The 24,808-nt window shown below is 40.1% G+C and overlaps 1 pseudogene; it reads right to left on the reverse strand.

The window, feature by feature from the left end:
- Positions 1 to 23,560: 23,560 nt before the first annotated feature.
- Positions 23,561 to 24,164, reverse strand: LOC100359302 (DNA replication complex GINS protein PSF2 pseudogene; annotated as a pseudogene).
- Between the last annotated feature and the right edge of the window lie 644 nt (positions 24,165 to 24,808).

Consider the following 24,808-nt stretch of genomic DNA (forward strand, 5'->3'; position numbering starts at 1 on the left):
ATCATAATCCGAAGATGATTTTACCATCAATTGTTCCCACAAAGAACATCAGGGGGCCCTTTGGTGTCTCTATAACATACAGCAATTGCTTCTACCATGGCTTGTGCTTCAAAAGTTAGAAAGAAAGTAGAAAAATTTAAAGGAAAAAAAATACAGAAAACAACTCTGTTATATTTAGCCCTGGAATGGGGGAAGCTGCATTGTGCCCTAATATTTTAAGAAAGTACTTACAAAGAAATTATTTCTAATCTTGTAACTATATAGAATAATAATTTTCAAAATTATGTAAAAAAATAAATCTGTCTAGCAATGTAAAATCAAGGAGCACTGACCCTAAGTTCTGTTTTAGATTCCCTTACTCTCCAAAATAGTATTCTTAATCTCTTGTATGTCTATTTTTCTTTCATTGGTTTTCTAAAATCAATTACATTACTAAATCTTTCAGCTGTCTAACAGCTCAGAGCACTTCTAGCTGTATCTTCATTAGAAACATCTTGCAGATCACAACTCATTCCAATGGTATTTTATTTTCTCTGAACACATTAGATAAACAAGAGACAGATAGCATTTGTCATAGATGTTGCCTAATGGGTTTAACACAATACCTTAGTAAATGTATATGTGAGTTAATACCTGTATTTCAAATAATTGAATTAGAATTTAATTGATAAACATCTCCTCCCTAAAAAGTTTTCCTTAATGGAATTGATGCAGGGTAGCACAGTTAGATGTGGTAATTCTGAACAGTGTTTTGAAGGTCATAGACACTTTATTTAATTGAGGACTATGGAGATTTCTTGGGCATGACACTTATTATATACTACTAAATAATAAAATGAAATTCACCTTAAATGGACAGATTGTTCTGTTTATCATCTCATGTTATCAAAAATAGTGGTCTCCCCAGATGCAGATCCTTACTCTCGGCTTCAGCATGTCCCAGTGCTGGCCATTGCAGCCCTCAGGGGAGTGAACCAGTGGATGGAAGATATCTCTCTGTCTCTCCATCTCTCTCTGTAGCTCTGACTTTCAAAATAAATAATAAATCTTTAAAAAATATTGGCCTTCAAAATAATGTCTCCCTCTCATTGAATACATAAAAGTAATTTGTATAAGCTGGGAAAAAATAGAATTTCTAATAATGTTATCTTCAAAGAATTGAAAGTTAAGCTTTACCAATTGTCTAGCAATTCAGATTCAGATGAATACTCTCACCCCCTTTTATCAATGTGTCACAGAGTCACCATTACATGTGAGATGACACACTTTGTACCTTACCTGTTTCCTTGTAGTGTAGTAGATATATAGGATTTGAAGTATGACCACCTATGTAGATTTATGGGTTATTTTCTATTTTTAACTAAAGAACTCTCTTAAAGTAGACAAGGAGTTTAGAAGTAGTCCTGAAAATATCCAGAAAGAATATAACATTAATACTCTACTGTAAATATGAATGATTAATAAAATGCAAAGCTGACACATCTGCTTTTTGCATGACATTTTCCTTAAGAGGTATAAACAACAATAGTTTGGCTAACAGAAATAACTTCTTTCTTAATACTATTTAAATATGAATTAATACTTACTGTGATTAATAATTATTTTGATCTTAACTTTGTAATGCCATAAACTATTAATGAATGATGATATCATTGACAACATACTTAAAATAAAATTATTCATTTTTAATTTCTTTCATAATTATTGGATGCTTTAATGTACATAATAGTATAATAATAAATACATTTGATATATAAATAAGTATATATATATATATAAATACTTGGGGAATGCAGGCTAAAAATATTTTACCAAGGATGCATTAGTAAAATGGTTAGTAGATCATTGATCTAAAAAAGAAGAAAATATTATGTAACACAAATAAAGTATTTATTCTGTTGGAGTGTGTTTTCTTGTTTTCATATTACCCTGAATATAAACATGCTTTGTGTTTTGGGAATATATAAAAAATAAAAAATAATAATAAAAACCTAGGCTAAACATTTGACCTAGAGAGGGCTTAAAAGTTCTATCCTTTTGGCCAGCGCCGCGGCTCAGTAGGCTAATCCTCCGCCTTGCAGCGCCAGCACGCCAGGTTCTAGTCCTGGTCCGGGCACCGGATTCTATGCCGGTTGCCCCTCTTCCAGGCCAGCTCTCTGCTGTGGCCCAGGAGTGCAGTGGAGGATGCCCAAGTGCTTGGGCCTTGCACCCCATGGGAGACCAGGAGAAGCACCTGGCTCCTGTCTTTGGATAGGCGCAGTGCGGCGGCCGCAGCTCACCAGCTGCGGCGGCCATTGGAGGGTGAACCAATGGCAAAAGGAAGACCTTTCTCTCTGTCTCTCTCTCTCACTGTCTCACTGTCCACTCTGCCTGTCAAAAAAAAAAAAAAAAAAAAAAGTTCTATCCTTTTATCTTCCCTTCTTCAGTGCTTTTCTTACTGCCCAATTCAGACTGAATAAGAAATTGCTCTTAACCTGCCATACAGTGAGGTTCTCCTGTCTCTGTTTTAGGAAAGTAGGGCTATTTAATCCTGGATCAACACATGCCCAGTGGAACTAAGGAAGCAGTGAGGGAAAGATCCCTTTGCACAGTGTTATCAGCCATGCTTGCAATTACGGATCTACCCACATGGCCTTGGGTGGGGCGAAGGAGTTTTTACTAATACTAGCACCTCCAAGGAAGATTCATCTGATGGTTGCCATTACCTGTGAGCAGAAGGGAAGCGAGACCTTCCTCCATGTTAAAGATGCTGTGACTAAAAGGCCAGACTCTCTAACTCCAGAAATAGCAAAAATCCGTTGCGATTATAATGAAATCCAACAACAAAGCACCCTTGAGCCACTTACCTTCCCATCAAATATCTCATTCTTCTATAGAAGCTTAAATAGTCTCAGTGAGTTAAAATTTTCACTTTACTCTGAGTTTCCCTAAGGGTAAATCTTTAATAGAAATAATTTGATGGAGGGTTCCTACTTTAAGTATAGAAAAGGCCGAAAAGAACTTCCCTAGCATATGAAAGCCATCCTTTCTTGTCTTCTATAATTTTAGAAGGAATTTTAAAGATGTTCCTGGGATCAGACTTTATGTGCAACATGTCATGAGAGAGTGAATATTTATGACCCAAACTGCTCTTCTGAAATGTATCATAAAATCACGTTTATAGCAAAATGTTCTTCAGACCATTAGCTACCATAATTCAGTCCTTTTCTTAGTTGTTTTATTAATAGTGTACAATCCTCATTACTATTCACTGTTACTTGTGACAAACAGACCCATTCACCATAAGCCAGATCCTCCTCCTGCTGCTTATTTTACAAGATACCTATAAATAGCCTCAAAACCCATCTGCTTGGGACGTGGACGATCCTCCCTCTTAGAAAGCAAAAAGTGAAGCACAATGGCTCCTGATGGACTTTCCATTGCTAGAACTCACTATATCTCAAGATGCAGCCTGGAATTATACAATTTGTTGAAAAACCATTTGTAATTAACTACTCTCCAAGTAACCTGCTGTGCATAAGGTAAAAAGTAAATTCACATTCAGAAAGAGCAGAGAAGGTGCAGGGGAAGAAAACCCCAGAAACAAAAGAGAAGTCCTTTCTGTCTTTCTTTATTATTTTTGATGTCGGTGTCACCTCATAAAGTCCACTTAGTAAAACTGACAGCAGTGGATATGTTTTGCCTTCCGGCTCACTGTCTTGTGCCATCAGAAGTAAACGGAGGCACCTTCTAGAGGTCTGTGACAATCCCAGAGGAAATCTTTCTGCCTCTACGTGAAACCCAGTGGAAAAGGCCCATGGCAGTTCAACTGAACCAGATTGCTTATGTGATGAGGATGGACAGCCAGAGGAGGGTGAAGCCACTCTGCAGAGTGGAAAGCGAATGATCAAAAAGAAGAGAGATAGCAGGGACTTCTAGGACTCCAGGGAGACAATCTGAAGCAAAGTGACATTGATATCAACATCTAGGAAATGATAGAGGCAGATAAATTGCTCAGGCAAGAAAAAGGAGATGGGGTGACCCAGTTTAAGCAAAAAGTTATTTGCTAATCACAAAGCAAAGAAATAACACAATAGGCTCCCTTCTCCACTCACACACAGCAGGTACAGCCATTATCCAGATAGAGCAGGAGACAGAAAAGGAGATCAACTCCTATATGACTGGTACGCAAACCACGGAGGGCCACTTCCAAACAAGAGCTCACCCCAAAGAAAAATTGGCAGCCAGTGCCACCTGCAGAGGAAAGATATATCTTGTGCAGGCACCAGCTCTCCAAGGCTGACAGGCTGATGTATTCTGCTGAATAAATCGAAAAACTTTCAAGTGGTCTAAAAAAGGCAGTCTGAAGTAGACTGCACTGCAGGGATCCAATCAAGTTAAGAATGTCAGGAGCCTGTGGCAACGTCCACACCAGGAAAAAGGCTTGCAAACTCTGACTTAAGTGCAAATGAGAAAAATACCATGGTGGCTTTTGTTTCTTTGTGTGTGTAGGCTTTGGATTTGTGTGTGTGTGTATATGTGTATGTGTGTGTGTGTGTGTGTGTGTGTGTGTGGTTGTACGTTGTGACTTTTAAAAAGACACAAAACTGTAAAAAAGTATTCTTTTCATATATGGAAAGAGCAGGGAAGGAAAGTATGTATTTTTTTTTCCTGGAACACAAAACTAGTATGTTATTTCTCCCAGGAACTTTTTCTTAGGCTTTTTTTTCCCTCTACCTGGAACTGACTTTCCTTCCCTTCAGGCTCTGCCAAAGCCCCGCATCCTCCACAAATCTCTCCCAACAAATACAGCCCTCATTGATTGTGCTCCTGGTCCCCTGCTGATTTACTTATTGCTTGAACCATTCAATGTGGCGCTTAATTAAATACTGTCTTACACATTCTTCTAATTGCTTCCAATGGGTAAATTTCACCTTCCAAACCAGACTTGAAGGATCCTTGAGAGCAGAGATTATATCTACTATGTCTGTTTTTTTCCCCTCAGCCAGACTGAGTGCACCCATCCATACAGATTGTTTGACATGTCATCTTATCTGTATAGTGTTAGGAAGGCCTCCATACCACCACAATATCCCTCTTCCCCTTTATTTATTCATTTGCGTTAAGAAATTGGCCCAGTGATGGTACTAATGGTCCTGGTATGATTAATATATTAAACTATTTCATACTGATTTGCAAAGTAATGGTTTGGCACCTCAAGACCTGGGTTTGTCTGCCAATTCTATCACCTCCTAATGATGCGGTCCTGGCAACTTATTCACATTTCCATAAAGTGTGCTCATCTGTAAAATGGAGAAATAACATTCTACTCCTGATTGTGTGACCACTTAAAAGACAAAAAAGAAAAACAATGTGACATATTTGGCCTGTAGTAAATGTTAGCTTTTTTAAACAGCAAGCACTGAAATAAACTATAAAGGGTCTGATCTATCCCTGTTCACAGCTGACACTTGAGCCTGTCACAGGCCCATGGTGCTGATAGAAGACACAGAGCTGCTGAGTCAGAGACAATGGGCTTTGGTACAGCACAGCAAGGAGTGTGAGCTTTAGGTTTCCGTCAGTCCTGTGAGATTTGTGCCAGCCCTGCTACTCTGAGCCTAAGAAACCCAGATCCTTTATAACAGGCTGTAAGCAAAGTTGCACAACTGCTGCTCTAGAGGGAACATTATCCTTTCTACATGGGGCAGCAATCATGCCTGCCCTCGGCTCCAGGGGGCAGCTCAACACTTTTCAGGACCATTTGCTCTACACACATCCTAAAAATGTTGTCCAGAACAAAGGTTGCCAGTGACTCTGCTCTCAGTGTGTGCAGCAAATCAGCAATCTATGGAGAATCACTTCCCAGCAAAACTTAGCCCTTACCTGCAAAGGCCATATAATCTGAAGGGAAAGATGGAGAAGTCAATTTAAAAATTGACAGGGAAATATTCATAAATAGTGTTCAAAATTCATTAAATATAATAAATTTGTAAAATTGGATAATACTATATGGATATGCAAAATAGTGGAACTGTATAATTACTAACATGGAAAATGTTGGTGATAGATTTTTTTTTGACAGGCAGAATTGGACAGTAGGGGAGAGAGAGAGACAGAGAGAAAGGTCTTCCTTTGCCATTGGTTCACCCCCCAAATGGCTGCTATGGCTGGTGTGCTGTGCCGATCCAAAGCCAGGAGTCAGGTGCTTCCTCCTGGTCTCCCATGTGGGTGCAGGGCCCAAGCACTCGGGCCATCCTCCACTGCACTCCCGGGCCACAGCAGAGAGCTGGACTGGAAGAGGAGCAACCGGGACAGAACCAGCACCCCAACCGGGACTAGAACCTGGGGTGCTGGCACCGCAGGCGGAGGATTAGCCTATTGAGCCACGGCGCCGGCCGTGATAGATTGTTTTTGAAGAAAGTAGATCTGATAAATAAGTGTAGTACAATTTTATTGATATTTATAGGTAAACCATTTACATGAGAGATTCTAGGTAGTCCATAGATTTAGTTGAGATATTCTAATTATAAGAGCTAATCTCATTTACATAAATGTTTAACATAAAATGCAATATATACAAATATTATCCTAAAATGATATAATGTTTATCATTTCCTCTACTTCATAGCTATATAAAAAGTTATATACAAAAGATAAGGAATTCAAGGGACTTCATTGAGGAGGGTAACAAGCCTGCAGCACTGCCATGCCATACAGGCACTGGTTCGAGTCCTGGCTGCTCCACTCTCAATCCAATGCCCTGTTAATGTGCCTGAGAAAGCAGCAGAGGATGGCCCAAGTGTTTGGGCCCCTGCACCCACTTAGGAGACCCAAAAGAAGCTTCTGGATTTTGGCTTCAGATCTGCCCAGCTCTGCCAGTGCAGCTATTTGGGGAGTGAACCAGAATATTGAAGATCTCCCTCTCTTTCTCTCTAACTCTTCCTTTCAAATAAATAAATACATTGAGAGAGAGAGAGAGAGAGAGAGAGAGAGAGCTCTGTGGTATAGAAGGCTAAGCCTCCACTGGCAGTGCCGGCATCCCATACAGCTGCCAGTTCGTAAACTGGCTGCTCCTCTTCTGATCCAGCTCTCTTCTTGTGGCCTGGGAAAGCAGTGGAAGATGGCCCAAATGCTTGGGCCCCTGATCCACGTGAGAGAAACAGAGACTCCTGGCTCCTGGCTTTAGATCAGCTCAACTCTGGCTATTGGGGCCATTTGGAGAGTGAACCAGTGGATGGAAAACCTTCCTCTCTGTCTCTCCCTCTCTCTATCTATAACTCTGCTTCTTAAATAAATGAATAAAATCTTAAAAAACAAAAAAGAAGTCAAATTAGAAAACAGATTTGAACACAACTTGGACTATCATGATGAATTCATGAAAGCATGAACTATTCATAATACTATATACATTTTGGGGTATAACCAACAGAAAAGATAAATATGAAAAAATAGTAGTATTTAGAGCAGAAAACATAGACTTGGGTCAGATCAAAGTAGCAACACTAAAATGTGCCCTACAAAATTATGTCAGGAAGTGCATCAATTCAGGTCTCACCTACTATTGCGCAGTTCTGCCTAGAGAAGGGCATTTTCACAAAGCTGAATTCAGTTCTGCTGTTCGATAAAGAGGGACTGGACGAGAATCTCTCCAGGCCCTTCATCCTTGAACGACATTCATTCAAGTGACAGAGGACATCTCCATTTATCATGTCCAAAATGACACACATCATCCTTCTGTCCCCCACACACCTGCTCCTCCTCCCAGGTTTCCATCACAGGTGTGGGTACCACCACACACTCTATCACCCAAACCAACAACTAATGACCTTTCTAGAGCTCTTTTTCCATTTTCTTTACCACAACTCTGCTCACCCCACCCCTTAGCCCATGATAAATCCAGCCAGACATGTTTTCTTTCTTCTATGTTCACCACCACATCCTAGTCGTCTCCTGTCATGCCCCTCTGGATGCTTGCACCAGCTTCCCCAGCCTCTCCTCTCAATCCCTCCAGTCCATATTCCACATTGCCACCAGAGTTAGAAGTTCCACACATGTGCAAAGTAGGGCACCAGTATCTGCAAGGTCAAGTTCTCACTCTTTATCAAGAGCTGGCCCATCCTACCCTTCTAGCCTTGCCTTGGCTGTCGTTCTTTAGCGTTCTGTAGTCCTAATGTTCTCAACTATGGAGGTTTCTCAGAATATACCAAGGTCTTCCTTCCTTTTTGTCTCCTTGCGTGCTATAGCCTCCACCCAGAAATCCCTGTCTCTCTCAGTGACACCCCCAGGCCTTTCCTTCACTATCTGAGAAATAATTTTTCATCTTTCAAAACCCCAATGAAGCACCAATCCTTCATAAATCCTTTCCTGGGTGGTCAAGTTCTTCTTTCTGTGCAAGCACAGAGAGCCAAAAACAGTTTATATAGGATACATTTCAAATACAGCAACTGACATGTTATTTTAATTATTTATTTCTCTCTCTTTTATATAAATCTTCATTAGACTGTTAAACCCTGGAAGGCAGTAACAGTATCTCATGCCTTGGGTTTTTAATGCCCACTACATAATGCATAATTCACAAATGTTGGGCAAATAATTGACTGGTTAAATAAATGGCTAGAGAAATGGTTTCTAGCTATTTGCCTGTTATAACGCAACTCGGGTTGCTAAAAGAAATTTAATTTTTATTTATTTGAAAGGCAGAGTTCCAGAGAGGGAGAAACAGAGGGAGAGAAAGAGAGATCTTCAGTCCTCTGGTTCACTCCCCAAATGGCTACAGCAACTGAGGCTGTGCAAGACCAGCTAAAGACAGGAGCCCAGAGATTCTTCCAGGTCTCCCATGTGAGTGCAGGAGCCCAAGATCTTAGACTATCTTCTGTTGCTTTCCCAGGTGCTTTAGCAGGGAGCTGGATCAGAATTGGAACAGCCAGGTCTCAAACCTGCATCCTTATGGGATGCCAGTGTCACAGGTGGCTGCTTAACCTGCTATACCAAAACGCAGGCCCCTGATTTCTTCTTTTTAAACATGCACACACACATACACAAACTATAAATTGTATTAAAGGGAATGTCCTATTATAAAATATACTAAAAACACTCTCAAAAGCCAATAGTCTTAAAATTTGAAGAGTATTTAGCTAATAATCATTTCATTTCTCAAGTGTCCACTGTGAGCATTGTGTATCTATTTTATTGTATTTTAAAGACAGAGTTACAGAGAGAGGTAGAGACAGAGAGAGAGGTCTTCCACCTACTGGTTCACTCCCCCAGAAGGCCACAACGGCCGGAGCTGTGCTGATCCGAAGCCAGGAGCCAGGAGCTTCTTCCAGGTCTCCCACACTGGTGCAGGGGCCCAAGGACTTGGGCCATCTTCTACTGCTTTCTCAGGCCACAGCAGAGAGCTGGACTGAAAGAGGAGCAGCCAGGACTAGAACCGGCCCCCATATGGGATGCTGGCACTTCAGGGCAGGACTTTGACCCGCTGCGCCACAGCGCCGGCCCCGAGCATTGTATATCTTATACATAACAACATCCTGTGGATTAAATATTACCCCTATTTTATAGGTAAGAATACTGTCTCTTGCAGTACCTCAGGACACATGGCTAAGACCAGGAAGAACTAGAATCTGAAACCCATAAATCTCTGACTTAAAGTCAATGCTTTCATCTACTGCTAGAATCGAGTCATCAAAATTTACATGTGACGGGCCGACGCCGCAGCTCACTAGGCTAATCCTCCGCCTTGCGGCGCTGGCACACCGGGTTCTAGTCCCGGTCGGGGTGCCCCTCTTTCAGGCCAGCTCTCTGCTGTGGCCAGGGAGTGCAGTGAAGGATGGCCCAAGTGCTTGGGCCCTGCACCCCATGGGAGACCAGGAGAAGTACCTGGCTCTTGCCATCGGATCAGCGCGGTGCGCCGGCCGCAGCGCGCCGGCCGCAGCGGCCATTGGAAGGTGAACCAATGGCAAAGGAAGACCTTTCTCTCTGTTTCTCTCTCTCTCTCACTGTCCACTCTGCCTGTCAAAATAAATAAATAAATAAATATTTACATGTGACAGTTAAATAGGATGTGACTTTCTCTCTAATACTTATGTGACAGTATTTTCTTGGATGTGCCAAAGACAGATTTAACCAATAGTGCTCCCATGAGTGGAGCAGGAAAGCAATAGTGGAACTGGTCAATATGTAAATTCATTTTCATACCACACACAGTTTACACTGCCCCATTCATAGTTTATTTAAAAAAAAAAAAAAAGATGAGTTTGCCAACAATAATCTGTAATTATTTCTGCAATGAATATGAATAAGACAGCAATGTTTCTGTTTCAGGCCATGTTCTCTAAATTGTTTTCAAACACTCCAAAAACACCCCTAACAGGTTAGAGAACAGAATTCTCAGTAAATACTGTCATAACTGTTTCTACTTTAAAGAAATTACTTTTCTTTTTCCCCTCAATGAGAATGAAGACTATGAATAAATTGGAGCTTAGCTACACTGTGGAGAGTCTTTTGTGTAGAATTTGGTTTGCTCAGCTTTGTCTCCGTAACTGCTTAGAATATTTGAAAACTGCTAAAAGCTCAGAATAAGAACAAATACTTGCGCTTTATCTTTAAGAACGCAGTGGTAAGCAGCTTCCAAAATATTCCCCGACAATCCCTGCTTCCTTGTGTTTACATTCTTGAGTCAGTCCCTCCAAATGCTCAGGGGTGTTCTGTGAAGAATGAATGAAGAAGTTATAATGTATGACATCAAAAGCTAGGTCACGAAAGACATTTGATTCCTTTCTCTCTCTCTCTCTCTCTCTCTCTCTCTCTCTCTGTCTGTCTTTCTCTCAACTCACACACTCGGGTGGTAGCTAGAAGCCTCAGCAAGAGTTTAGCTGCCTTTCGAGTAGCCCTATAGAGATGTCCTACCACTAACCATATGAGTGAGCCATCAGGACACTGATTCCCCCAGCCTCAGTCAACTTTCAGATTACTACAACCCTTCCAATATCTACAGTCACATGAGACCCTCTGAACTAAAATCACCCAGCTTAGTTGCTCCCAAACCCTAGCTCTTGGAAAATGTAAGAGAAAATAACTGTTATCACAACTGCAAAATTTTGTGATTTGTTAGACAGCAACAGATACATAATACACATAAAGACACTACCTAGAGTGACAAACAATGCTTCTACTTAAATTGCATTGTCCAAAGATGTATCTTCCTGGACACAATTCGATGAATGTTAGAGTAGAAAAAGTAATCATTATTCTAGATTTCTATGTAGCCTGTTTAAAATATTAGCCCTTAAGGCTTTCTGGTCTGCCTGAAAAGCCCATGAGAGCATTCCAGGCACAGAAAGCCAAGACACTTTGGCAAAAAAATGTTCTACAAGAAGGATTTCTGTGAGACCCCGGTGGAAAGAAGTGGCCACCAAGGAAGGATGTGCTTTTCTCTGAAGGGAGGAAAGGACTTCCACTTTGCTCATGGCCTTGTCTAAATACTGATGGAGTTTGTGGATTCAAAAGGATTCCATAGCCTAGGCAGCTCATGTCAAGAACCTTGGGTGATCACTGATGTTATACATTAATAGTGTTAATTGTTAAGTTGACAACAGGAGTCACTGTGCACTAACTCCCCATGCAGGACATCTGTCCTTAATGAGTTGTATTATGAGAGTTAACTGTAAAATTTGTTCTCAAACAGCTGTGTGTGTGTGTGTGTGTGTGTGCGCGCGCGCAGATTGTTGAACTCTTTACTTAGTACAGAGTGGTCTTCTGTGTACAAAGTTAATAGAAAATGAATCTTAAAGGAGAATGGGATTGAGAAGGGGAGAGGGAAGAGGAGGAGGGGTGGGAGGGTGGATGGGAGAGTGGGTATGGTGGGAAGAATAACTATATTCCTAAATATTCCTAAAGTTGTACTTATGAAATGTGTATTCATTAAATAAACTGTTTCTTTGGGAAAAATAAAAATAAGGACTTTCATTATAAAAATAAAAGGGAAAAATGTCAGATATTGAGAGAAATAGCAGCCAATGGAAGCCACTTTGGTAGTTCCCAATGAACCACACCACTTAATGTGCACAACCTTGTAAAGTTCCCTCCTGTGAGGGTTTGACCATGAGATTTGTCTTGGTCAATGGAATACTAACAAGCATGATACAAGCAGAGGTTTATATAATTATTCACTTCTTCTGAAAGGTCCAGCTGCCATCTGTAAGGAGATGTCAACTATCCTGCTAGAAAAAGAGGCCTTGTGAAGAACCATGCCATTCTAGCCATGCTCACTGAGTGTTGCTGAGTATAGCTGTATGAGAGATCCCAGGTTACAACACATGAGACAAAAGACTCACCTTAGAACCACATAAACAATAAATATTATTTAAAGTCACAAATTTGTGGGCATTTTGGTTATGTCATACAGTAGGATATCTGGTATCCTTGATTTCAATTAGAGAAGGCAATTAACTTACACAATAGGAAATACAATTAAGTGTTCTTACAACAGAAAGGATGTACTTTACAGATTATAGATATTATCTGTTCTTATAGCATGTCTAACTAATGCTTTGTTTTCTGCTAAAACATTTCTTAAACTGTGGCATGAGGTACACAGATCCATTTTAGAGGCATAAAAAACAGATGCTGAATTTTTAGGAAGCATGATTTTGTGGTAAATGTTCCATTTATACTACATTAAGTTATTAAAATGTTATTGACTCCAGATAGAATAGTGGTATACTACTTGGGCTATATATGGTTAGTTAGCGCAAAACCCATCATTCTCTCCATGGTAAGATATAGAAAATGATTTTCCTTTAAAGATAAAGACAACCCAAACCTGAATTTTATTTATGAACACATGAACTTTATACATTTGATTTACAAAGCTTAGCTATGTAATACAAAAGAAAACAAAATACGATTAAATTTATATAGTCTTGGATTTTACTTCCATAATTGAACATAAACTGGAAGAAAAAACCTGCCAGTTCCTTCAGTGGCAAAGATTTTTTTTTAACCAATAAAAAATATGCAGCCAACAAAATGCAGAAGAGTACCTTGTGTCTGTCTGTAACACATTAAAAATGTGAATGCTTTCTGAAAAGAATACTGTATTTAAAAAGGCTGGGATTTTTACCAAATCTTGGATTTCCCCCAACACTAAAGTCTTGTACTGAAGCGTTTGAAAAGAAGCCACACATGACTGAAAAGATCTCATTGAAATCACGTGTTCTGTTTTGTGACTTGGAGCAGAAAAAATGTTAATGAAGCAGTGTCCTTGTCAAATAATGTCCCTGACTCCATGAAGCAGGTCATGAATTATAGGCAGCTCTGCCATTTGCCTACACCTGAATGAAAGCATCGAGAGCTTTCAGTGCAGCAAAAACCTTGGTTTCTTGCACTAACACACAGCGATTTGGTAAGGTTCTGTTGGACCTTGTAAAGGGCTATATTAGGAGCAGAAAAATGTTTCTTTGCCAAGGAAATATCTGGGGAAAAAATCATAGTATTCTTTCAGAGAAACTAGCCACAAATCTAATTTCCCTCCTTTGTTAAAGAAAGCAGCTTCTTCACACATCACGTTCTTTGCTTCTGATAGCCTCAGACTGTGGATCAAAAACTCTGCCAGCATTCCTTAAAAAAATTCGCAGCTATCTCTCCGAAAATCTTTGATATGAACAGATTCAAGGCCTCTAACCCACAGAAGTTCATTGGCAAGAGGCCAACAGAACTGGATTTCAGTGTCAGATGAAATTCTCTAACTTCTGTGAATGAAGAGCATTCTCATCTGTAAGCGATAATGATACTTACCTAACAAGGCATGCTAGGATGGAATATAATATATAAAAAATCTAATAATCTATGATATTCAGTTAATGTTGGGCAGCTTTAAACTGGATAAGCATTTCAATATTTTTGTTGTTTCTTCTTCTAAGGCTCCAACTCTAAATTTTCCTAGTGGACAAAGTATTTTTTTTTTTTTCCTCTTGGGCCTCATCTCTGCTATCTGTAAATTCCTCCAGGATTGTCAATACAGCTTTTCTTGGGTCCTCCTGAAGAAGAGGGTCCATTTTCTCAAGATCAGTCTATGGTTTGCTCTGAAGACTGTCAGCTACAACCTTTCTTCCCACTCAGAACAGGGCGCTAGTTTCACTCACAGACCAGGCTGTGCTCCTAGCTGGTCCCTCACTATTTCTAAGAAAGCCATTCACTTAACAAATTTGTGTTTTTCTCTGAGCTATGTACAGCTGTCTCCTCTGATGTGGAGGGCTGTTCCAAATCTACATCTGTCATTTTAATTTTTATTCAGTTGGGATCTGACACCTACTAATCTAGCTATCATACTCTATGCATATGGATACTGGGTTATCAGAGCATATGACAAAATGTAGTACTCAACTGAACCCTTAATTTACTTCAGTGAGTGTTTGGAGGTTATTCATCATTCAAACTGCAAATTTTACAACTTATCATTATTATGTAATTCTGTTGTTTTTAACTAGCATTCATCAAGTGTTTTCGACTTCACCAAACACTTTCAAGTATCTACCTGATCTTCACAAAGATTCCATGTGGTGGTAGCCAGATATATTTGTTCCATTTGTTTTTAGAAGAAGGACAGAAGCTTAAGTCACCTTTAAAGCCACTTGGCTAATCTATTATGAAATAAATGTAAACATGTCTTACGTTATGCTTTATTATGCTATTCCCCAGTGTTACCATGTATTATCTTCTATCTCATCGATACTAGAAATAAACAAACAAAAGGAAGCCTCTGAAATCAGCGTCAGTTCATCAAACCAAGTGATGAAAGATAAGCCATACCAACCAATGCTTTCTTCATTTTGTGTTTAAAACATTAGTTCCTTCATAAAAGCAAAAATATAACAACAAATTGCTTTTCAGGTTGTAAAAATCATACAGGGTTATTATGGGAAGTATAAAAAAGAAAAAGAAAAGTCACTTGGGTGTTATTTTGAGGGTACTGGATATTTACTGAGTACTTTCAGTATGTGAAAGATGTGAGGGGATTTATGTTTTTAATCTATCCCTGTGGCTGCCCTTTAGAGAAGAGCTGAAGAGGCTGAGAGAGACCTGTTAGAGGCCAATGCAGATCCTAAGGACAGGTGTGGAGTTGGGACCAGGAAAGAGCACTACAAGTACTGAGATGTAATGTTGAGGGTACAGCTGATGGAATGGATGAGTAGAGTGACTAAAGGAGAGAAAGGAAGAATAACTTGGAATTTGGGTCTGAGAAACAGATTGAGGGCATCATCTGGTCCAAAAGAAAAAAGAGGTTAGGTTTTGCAGGAAAAAGTTGACCATTCTGTTTTGAATGTGTTAAGGGTGATCACTCATTTGGACTAATCAACAGGTAGTTGGATGCAGGATCCTAGAAGACATGAGAAGGTTGAGACACAACACACAAATGTGGGTGCATTATTACAGCACACTGTCTCACGGTCCTAATGCAATTAGAAATTTTTCCCAAACAGAGCCCTGTGATCTGAACAGTTGAGCAATCAGCACTTATTTCAGTCATCTAAAAAGGTCAATTTGAATCAACTCATTTAACTTGGTAGCCTCAGAAGCAAATTGATAATGCTGGACTTGATCAACATGGATAGAATTTATATGAAGCTATTTGCTCTCTGAAAAACAATTTGTTGATTATTGTAAAAGAAAAATTTTCAAATCATTACTTGCTGCCACTTGCTTTGTGGGCTTTTTCTTTACTCTTTTGTTTTTTGGAATTGACTACTTCCCATTTCTTTGTGTTTATGAGGATTATTGTTCAGTTACATAAAATTTTATTCTAATTTTGTTTTAAATTATTCATTTTAAAGCACAAGAATCGCATAATTGTTAGCTGCCTGGTTGATAATAATTCTAAAATAATTTCTTAATAACTAGTACTTTTATCCTCTCAAGCCTGCAGCACTGATGGCTAAATCAAGCAACTGGGGGCAGGGTATTATCTTATGTATATTTTATTTTTTAAAGATTTATTTATTTACTTAAAAGTCAGGTTATACAGAGAGAGGAGAGACAGAGAGAGAAAGAGAGGTCTTCCATCTGCTGGTTCACTCCCCAGATGGTCGCAACGGCAGGAGCTACGCCAATCTGAAGCCAGGAGCCAGGTTCTTCTTCCAGGTCTCCCACACGGGTGCATGGGCCCAAGGACTTGGGCCATCTTCCACTGCTTTCCCAAGCCATAATAGAGAGCTAGATCAGAAGTGGAGCAGCCAGGACTCGAACCAGCACCCATAAGGGATGCGGGCATTGCAGGCGGCAACTTTACCCGCTATGCCACAGTGCTGGCTCCCATCTTATGCCTCTTACACTGATTCCTGGAACACCCCAGCCCTCTGGCTAGTTAGTTTTCTGTCTCATGCCTTAAAAAGAACACACTGGTATGCATGACAGTTACAACTATCATAGAAAATTATTACATCGACCTCCTGAAACACTATAAATAAGTAAATAATCAGAATTTTACATGAGGCTCCAGGATACAAATGAGATATAGTAAGATGGGGAAACATAACAAAGGGAAAAGCTGGAGAGATGATACATCAAATATATAACCTCAACATCACTGATTAAAAATGACCAGAGGGACAGGCATCTGGCACTGCATCCTATGAGGCCTACAGCTTATATCAGAGAGCCTGGGTTTGACTCCAGTGTCCTGCTATTGTGAACCCTGGGAAGCAACAGGGTGTTCAGATCCAAGCCCAACCATTTGGATCTTCACCATCCATTTTGAGGCCTGAATTGACTGATTACCTGAACTTGGCATTTGAGGAGTGAACCAGCAAAAGAGAGCATTCTCTCTCTCTTTCTCTCTCTCTCTCTCTCTTTCTCCCTATAACTCTGCCTTTCAAATAAATATTTTTTAAAGACCTATATTATTGATTTGAAAGACAGAGTTACAGAGAGAGGTAGAGAAAGAGAGAGAGAGAGAGAGCGGTCTTCCATCTGCTGGTTCATTTCCCAGATGGTTGCAATGGCTGGAGCTGCGCTGATCCGAAGACAGAAACCAGGAGCTTCCTCTGGGTCTCCCACATGCATTCAGGGGCCCAAGGACTTGGGCCATCTTCTACTGCTATCCCAGGCCATACCAGAGAGCTGGGTCAGAAGTGGAGCAGCTGGGACTCAAACCAGCACTCAAATAGGATGCTGGCACTGAAGGCAGTAGCTTTACTGACTATGCCACAGCGCCGGCCCAAGGCAGAACCTTTTACACTTCACTGTATTCTGGCCTATAGTGCCCAGCGGTTTTTATTAAAGTGGCTTTATTGAGATATAATTCACATACCATCCAGTATAGCCATTTAAAGTATACAATTTGATGGTTTTTAAATATATTCACAAAGTTTTGCAACCATCATCATTGTCTAATTTTAGAATCTTTTTCGCCTTCCCAAAATTCTTTGTACTCATCAGCATCCATTCCCTCTTCCTGCTTCCCTGTGGCAACCACTAATCTCCTTTCTGTCTGTAGATTTGCCTGTTATGATTCATGTAGATGCGCCAGCCGCAGCAGCCATTGGAGGGTGAACCAACGGCAAAAAGGAAGACCTTTCTCTCTGTCTCTCTCTCTCACTGTCCACTCTGCCTGTAAAAAAAATATATAAAGAGAAAAGTAAGTTATCCTAAAGTCTAAATGGATAGATGCTTCCAAAGACACCTGCACTGAATCAGGTGATGTCTGGTGGTAAAGCACTGCCACTGTGGGTTAGTAGCGGCCTCTCTGAGCCTGGATGATCCTTGAGGATATCGGGGTGTCAGCAAAAGGGCAAACCAAAATGGTGTAATAGAGCTTTTCAAGCATGCAGGGACACAGTACTGTACAGCCTAGTGAGAAACTATGTTGTGTGTGATGTGATGTAGGCTATGGTAGCACCATGCTAAGTGCTGTTCTCATTGATCTTCAACCTTGTGAGGTAAGCGCCCACACTCTTTTAGATTAATTCTCTGATATATTAAGAAGCAACAAAACAGAGCTGCTTTAGACAGCTGTCTTATGAGTACTGGGGATGGAAAACCAATCTGAACAACTTAAGAGGAAAAGAAAGTGCATTTGATTCAAATAAGCAAACCGCGTCCACACTGGCGGCAGTGCAGCTGTTTCAGGGCACAGGAAGCCAGACAGGAATGTCAGAGGACTCTTAGCCCTGCTTTTCTCAATGCAGAGGCTTGATTCTTCTCTTACTTCACACTGCCCCCTCCTCATGGAAAGGACAAGGCTGCCAGCAACATTTAACTCACATCCAGACTTCACCCCTTCAGAAAGACGCCCTCTTCCTAAACCTGGACCACTTCCCTGGCCCAGGACGTGCTGCGCTCAAAGACTCAGTCCTTCAGGTTTCTTTAACCCTTGCATTAATCAAGCCTGGAGGACAAGGGAGCAGCAATGACCAACCCTGGCAGATCCTGGAGATCACCACCACGGATCCCGAGAAAAGAAATGACAGCCCAGACACACCCGCAGGGAAAAAGCAGGGCATTAAAGTGAAAGAAATGGACTTTACCACCCAACTTCACAAGGTTAGTTCCAGAATATTCATGTTCTATTCATTGCTGATTTGTCTGTTACCTGTATTCTGATTCTTTACCTGTAAAACAGCTGTTCCTCTTCCCCAAATACTAAGAAATACGGAGTTTTCAACTTTGTAGTCCCAATAAGATCCATGGGCCAGTGGGCCAAAGATTAAACCATTATCTCTGACCTCTAAACCCATCAGCCTTGTAGTGCTGCTAACCACATTTCCTCTATGCCAGCCATTGTCTACTAGGACCTACCAATGGGGGTACCTCGGGGAGACTGCAAGACCGGAGGGAGAAAAAAGGGTCTTGCTTCAACTTTTAGTTCATGCGAGCACCACTCCAACCAGGATTTTTCACCCAAGCAATAGTGGTTGTTTTTGAAAGCCTTAGTTGAAAGCAGTGTGAAATTTCAAAGCCTGCAGAACCAGCCCCACCACACTGGGGCCTGGTGTTGTTTGCACCACGTGGGCAGCGGTTCCTCAACATCTGAGTTTCAGGTCTGGGAGGCCACGATTCCAATCATTTCAGCTCCGCTCCTTTGATTCTCTAACTCTAAGGGTAGAAGCAGCATCCTGCAATTTCCTACCTCTGGGATCACTTAAAAGTTCTTCTTGCCCTTTAGTTACCTTATTAATGATTTTATACTTACTTAATAATTCTTTGTATTAAATTCTTTCTGACAAAATAGCTGGTGAAGTTTCTGTCTCCTCTATAGCCAGTTATGGCCATCTTTCCAAAAATATGCACTTGTTGGATACATATAGTCCACATAAAAATTTTAATGTGTTCATTGGTATGCTAAAGTTCATCTTCAGCCATTTATGGAATCCATGAAGCCAAGATTAAGAAGCTTTGTGTCTGATGCTGGACATGATCAATGATGGTCTCAGAAAACAATTTGGAAATGTCCTGGGTTCCTATTACTGCTCACCAAACATCCAGTTTCATATGTAAATGCCTTTGGTGAGTTGTGTGATGGTTCCTGAAAGGAGGCCTTGGCACTTCAAGTGAGATATCACATTAAAAGACTGTATATTCACCAGTGGAAAATGGTTAATAAATCATGAAGGAGAATTTCATAGTCTTGATGAGCTTCTTTTTTATGATAGTCTATTCTTTTAATATTTTCTGAGAACTGAATTTTTAAAAAGTCTATTCTTGTAACATTTTTCAACCTTTCTTTTGGCAGGTTCCAATGAATCAAATTCCCTTGAGTTTAAGTAGACTCAAGGTAAAGACTGATCTCTAGAAAATTATGAGCCAGTCTCAAGTAAGAAGTGTCATCTTTTTTCTGTAATAGAGAGCTCCAAGAGGAGATGCAGACTCTTCTAAAGTGGGCAAGATCTCCTGGGACACAGCAAGCTCATTCAGAACCTCCACTTATATCTGTATTTTATCTCTTGCTTTTAAAATTTCATTTCGTGTATATTTTAGAATATATATTTAATTTATTTGATAAAAACATAAATTTTAAAAATAGAAATAGAGATCTATGAGTATATTTTCAAATTGGGTCCATTTTCAAAAACACTTGAAGACTACTATACTAACCATAAAGAACCATGTGTTTTAGATTCAGAGTCAGCAAAATTTGACTGCTGGCCAAATCTGGCCAATGTATGCTCCCCAACCTAAGAATGGAAAAAAAAAAGTATAGGTAATAGAGATTATTTGTGGCCCATAAAAGCTAAAATACATACCTTCTTCCCTTTATAGAAATGTTTGCTGATTTCTGCTTTGGAGTCAGTCCACTCAAAATATACCCAAAATTCTTTGAAAGGACATGAGATATTTTTCTTTTACTTTATAATTGAAACTAACACAGATCAGAAGGGAAATGGGGTACTTGTTCATAGGTTGGTGTTTGTGGTCCGTCTATATATAGATATTGCAGACATCAAAAATATTTGAGGGGTCGGTGCTGTGGCACAGCAGGTTAAAACTCTGGTCTGAAGCACAGGCATCCTATATGGGCGCCGGTTCTAGTCCCGGCTGTTCCTCTTTTGATCCGGCTCTCTGCTATGGCCTGGAAAAGCAGTAGAGGATGGCTCAAGTCCTTGGGCACCTGCACCCATTTTGGAGACCTAGAGGAATCTCCTGGCTCCTGGCTTCGGATCGGCACAGCTCTGGCCATTGCAGCCATATGGGGAGTGAACCAGCAGATGGAAGACCTCTCTCTCTCTCTCTCTCTCTCTCTCTCTCTACCTCTCTCTGTAACTCTGTCTTTCAAATAAATAAAATAAATCTTAAAAAAAAATATTTGAACAGAGATGCAAAGTCAAGGGCAAGGGTAGTAACAGTGAAGGCACTGATCATCTTTAAGGATGATGAAGGAGCCTATACAATGACCACAAGGGTTTCACAACTCAGTAGAAAGCCTCATTCTATGGGAAATAAGCAACTAAGCAAACAGTAAGTTGCTACTAGTTTTATATTAGTATCTATGTCTATAAAATTTCATAAAGACTGATCGTTAATACATGATTCTGAGTCACCAAAATTAGGATAATTTATTTTCAGTTTCCTCTGATTAAATACTGAAAAATATATTTTGCTAACATTTATATTATAAAATGGCTGAAATAAACACTCCTGAACTTATAGGTTAATTCATATTCAAGAAATTGGACTGCACAGAATGACCTGATACCCCACTGACCAATTCTTGATAAAATAAAGATGGAAACAGAAGCTGAAGCCAAAATACTGAGAGCCAATTCATTGAAGATACCCCACAGTACCTGTTAATGAAGAAGAGGAAATTAAAATACAAAGTAATTAGCATAGCCATGTTAGGGGTAATAAGGCTTTCAGCTAGGCCTATTAACTATGATATGTTAACGCTGTTCCATTTTAGAGTTCACTAAATATATGATGCACATTGTCTGAAATCTGGAAGCTGGGAATACTCATGTATCTGTCCTTTGGCCACTGGATCAAGTAGAATTAACCTTTTCAAATTTAAATATAAATGCCTCATGAAAAAAGTACACCAACTAGAGTCTGAGACTGCCAGGAGAGAATGCATTATTGCTCACCAAAGCACCATATAAGAGCATGAGCAGCTTGAACACAGAGAGTGGCCGGTATCTATTCCACCTTCTTCCTTTTTAACCAAATTTCCATTTTGTTTGGGACAACTTTGTACCTAACTATAAATACCTGATCTCCAAGCTAAGAGTAGCCATATTACCAGAAGCTGCCCCGTCATATGTGGATTAAGTCCTTGAGAAGGAAAGGGCATTTCCTCCAGAACAACAGCGATCAAAAAAGCATTGAACTAGAAGGCTTAAGGTCCTTCTACCTCTTTCTTTCCTGCAAGGGAGATTTAGGCCTAGAGAAAAAGCGACCATCTGCCCCGATCACAGTAAGAGCCACCTGCTATGGAAGGCAGAACAAGCTCATACCTGGCAGCACTGGGGACTGTAAACCAGGTCTGAGACATCTATTTCTACTGTTCTCTGAGAAGCAAAATTTCTTTTTTCTTGGAGCTCCTGCTGATCAACTTTTCTGTTACTCTCAGCCCAATGCAGTCCTAACTTTGTGTCATTGTATTTGTACTAGGCTTAACACCAAGTGCTTTAAATACACTAAGTTAACTTTCCCAACAGTTCTACAAGAAGAAAATACTATCCCCCATTTATCAGATGAGTTAATTAACACAGCCAAGATGACTTTATTAGTATAAAGCAGAATTCAAATTCAGATCTAGATCTGATGGTTTCAATCACTTCTTCCACAATGTTAATTAAACCCAGTGCATTAGATATACATAATTGCTCAACAACAGTTTTGTTGGTGGATATTTGCATAACTGGCAGCACAAAAGCTGGAGAGTGGCATACTCCTGGTCAGAAAGCAGATTTATTTATTCATTCCTGGATAATAAATCTCTCTATCTTCCCCAGAGACTTCCTTACAGTCCAAAGTAGTAAAGATAATATCTTCACTGGGGGCAAAGACTGGACAGATTTTCCTGCAACTACTTATAAACATGGGAATTTCTAGACTCAGGCTTTCTTAACTCTGAAACATGCCCTGTGTGCACCACACTACAGGGGCCCAGGTCAACACCACCCCATGAGATACTCAGGGCAAGAGAAACTAATGCAAACATTAAGCTCATGCATAAACTGTCAAAATACATCTGGGTTTGTTGAGTCTTTACCAAAGAAATCTGTGGAAATCCAACCAGTAGCTCCAGTAGTCACTGCTGCTTAAAGTCTGTTTGAGAGTAGGCAGGAGATATTTCAGTTAACCCAGCCGAGATCCCTCTTTTTGACCCAACAAGAGGTTCTGAAATAATCAACAACCTAAATTCAAGTGCCTCACACTACTTTTTAAAGATCCAAATAACTCAAAATAGTAACTCTCTACTTTTCAGTATTTGTCACACTCTTTTGAATTTTAGACTCTTGACAGCAGTCTTGAAGTGATTCTCATTATCAAAGTATGGAAATCATTGTTACCATGAAACAGTTTCCCATAGTTTCCATGAAAATCTCCCCACACATTTTTTAAACCATATAGTAGGCTCGTTTTATTTCATTTTTATTTTATCTTTTTGGGGGAGAGGTTAATTCCGTTTTTATCTTGCATCAGGGTTTAAATCACAAACACCAATCAGCATCACTCAACTCTATCTGCCATCCTTCTCTGTGTGAGCAAGCTCTTCTTGGAGATTCTAGATTCAGCCCAAGAAATCAGGATCAGAAAGAACAAAAGCCCTCAGCCACATTTCCATTTCTACCATATCTAAGTTTAATGGTCTGAACACACCTACCTATGTGTGACAGTTTCATTAGGACACCTAACACTCTGCTAGAGAAAATAACTTATTTGCCTCATATCCTTTTTCCCTCCATAAAAAAAGCCAGCTTCCAGAAATAGCATGGAAAGAATGTTCCAGGAAGTTGTTTTGAGGACCAATCAGAAATTTGTTGCTTCTCCATCAGTATTATGATACTATCATTGCATCACTACATTTTTTTCATATGTTAGAACTCTAGAATGACAAATACTTCTGTCATGTGTCAAGCACTTACTCATGGCCCAGTAAGCCTCTTTCACCAAATGTGAGGCCTTTGAAATCACAGGCATTTTCTCTAGAAGTCCTCACATTGAGCACTCTAGAAGGTTGGGGATTTCTACGGAGCCTGCATATGTGATTGTGTGAGGAAAGCACCACAGGTGTTGATCTCCATTAAGGTCAAGTTATCCAGCTTGGCATGTGCCTCCTCTATCTCACAAAGCTGTTGTCTGACCCCTGGAACCTGCCTATTCGAGTGTCCCACATAGCCTTGATCAGGATCCGGATCTTATCTGCTTTCCACATGTTGTCTTAAGCATTTAACAGGAGAGTGGTGAGTTCCATGTAGTAAGGATTGGGCATTGGGCTAAAAGTTTCTTCCTTGCATTTATGATCCCTCTTCTTCTAAACTTTTCCAAGTCCCTCCAGGAAGTGTCCAGCAGGTGGCCTTCTATCTCTGCTTCAGATTCAGCGCTAGCCACAGGTGCATGTCCACTGGCAGGCCAGTGTGGAAAGACCCCAGGTTCCCCTAGATTAGGTAGATCTTGTCCAGACTGTACTTAGGAATAATGGTCACCAGTCTCCTTCCGCCCCTTGGCTGTCCCAGAGAAGCCATCCATATTTTAAATACCATTCTAAAATACAAAGTTGGAGTTTTCTTATAGTTTTTAAGGTTAAAATTGGTTTTGAATTTGAAAACAGTATCAAGCATAAAAGCTGTAGCCTGATTGTTCAAAATCAAAACAAAGAACATTCAACCTTCTGAATTTGTTACTTAATGTTATCTGGATGCAGCACAGCTATATAGCTCACATATGGTGAATTCTACCAATGCTAATCTGTGGTTGTGTAGGAAGCAGGGTCAAGAATCTTTAGATCACAAATCCTCAATCCTGACCCCAAGGTCTCAGATCTACAGTTCACAGGAAATTTCAAATAACAGTCACGTGAAAAGCAATCCTCTGGATTCCTGCAAAGTACTTCTTTCAGGGTTCCTGCCTTCCTGGGTCAAAGGAAAGCTAGAAATAATGAACTCTCTCTCTCTCTCTCTCTCTCTCTCTCTCTATATATATATATATATATATATTCCCAAGGCATTTTAAAAGCTAAGGCCAGGTCCATATATTCCTCTTTTTTAAAGATTTATTTATTTATTTTAAAGGCAGGTTGACAGAGAAAGAGAGAGAAAGAAAGAAGGAGAAAGAGTGATACATTTTCTCCAGAAGTCCCCAGATTGTACTCTCTAGAAGGTTGGGGGTT

This window comes from Oryctolagus cuniculus, chromosome 5, assembly GCF_051225735.1.
Source record: "Oryctolagus cuniculus isolate XC-2025 breed Fujian yellow rabbit chromosome 5, ASM5122573v1, whole genome shotgun sequence".
NCBI lineage: Eukaryota > Metazoa > Chordata > Mammalia > Lagomorpha > Leporidae > Oryctolagus > Oryctolagus cuniculus.